The following is a 1452-nucleotide window of genomic DNA, read 5'->3' as shown; positions in this document are numbered from 1 at the left end:
TGTATTGTGAGAAAGGGAGAAAAGTACTTTTTTCTCAACCTGCTCTATCCCATGCATAACCTTATAAACCTCAGTCATGTCACCCCTTAGCCATCATTTCTCCAAGCTATTTTAACCTTTCTTCATAGGGAAAGTGTTCCAACCTTTTTATCATTCTAGTTGCCCTTTTCTGCACTTTTCCAATGCTATAATATCCTTTTTGAGGTGTGGTAACCAGAACTGTACACAGTATTCCAAATGAGGCACACACAAATGAGGCAAATGCATGCACACTTCATCAGATACTGCTTCATTACCTTTATTACCTTGTTATTATTAAGATTTCCGTAGACCTATGGTTGCTGCTAACTTGGTTTCTTTAAAAAAAAAAAACACCTCAGAAACAAAATCTAAAAAAAGTTGCCTCGTTAACTGCAGCTGATGAAGAAAAGAAAAGGTAATATGGGACTAATTATTATCACAAGTGCTGGAAGCACAAGAATACATTTAAGAACATTCAGAACCAGTTCTATTAGCTGCTGTGTGGAGCCAACAAGGAATGAGAGCCAGGGCTTAGGACCAATGTTCCCTCTAAGCTGTGGAGACATGTGAGCTACCGGCGTTAAAGTTGTGAGTGAGTGATTTGGCTACTGCATAAATCAGTTTGTTCTGGAGCCATCCTTCCTGAGCTAAAGCAAAAATGTGTGAGCCGGAAGCTAAAAAACTGTGAGCTGGCTCACACTAACTCAGCTTAGAGGGAACAGTGCTTTGGACACAATTGGTGCCTCTCTACCAACATCTAACCCCGTCTCACCCCTGGAACAGCCAAAATCAAATATGCAATTCTGTTGTACTGTGGGCTGCTGTGGTGCGTTGGGTGGAAGAGGGACAGGGGGATTCTGATAACATCTTGTGGGGTGCCAGCTCTGGGCTTGGGATCCCAGCGATCAGGGGCAGAGGGAGGTATGGCAGTGGGAGAAGGTCTTGGTTTGGAAGGAGGCAGATACATGGGCATGCTCAGTCCCTTTCCAACCTTCGTCCCATTCTGACATACGTTGGTGTGAAGGCTAGGATTTAGGACTCCCCTTCAGCACGGATGTTGTGCAATGCCTGATCCATCAATAAGACGAGACACTTCAGGATTAGCACAGAATGTGGATCTGGCCTGTGTGACTGAGACATGGGCGAAACAGTCACCTTAAAAGAACTGCCCCCCATGTTTTTAATTCTTTCATCAGACCCAAACTTTGGGCGTGTGTGGCTGTACTCAGGGGTCATTTTGTAGAAAAAGAGGTGCAGGAGCTCATTAGCATAACTTATTTGCATATGCAACACCCCCTGGCATCACCGGATGTGCGTCAGAAGGCAACACCCACGGCTCAGACTCCACTGGACTGTTTTGGATTGCTAGCTATTGGGGGGTTAGGAAGGAAGGAAGGAAGGAAGGAAAAAAGAGAAGGAAAGGAGGGAAAG

The sequence above is a fragment of the Gekko japonicus genome, unplaced genomic scaffold (genome assembly GCF_001447785.1).
Source record: "Gekko japonicus isolate JY-2015 unplaced genomic scaffold, Gekko_japonicus_V1.1 scaffold262, whole genome shotgun sequence".
NCBI classification, from domain to species: Eukaryota; Metazoa; Chordata; class Lepidosauria; order Squamata; family Gekkonidae; genus Gekko; species Gekko japonicus.
The sequence above is the reverse complement of the archived record's forward strand: the minus strand, read 5'-3'. Positions refer to the sequence as shown.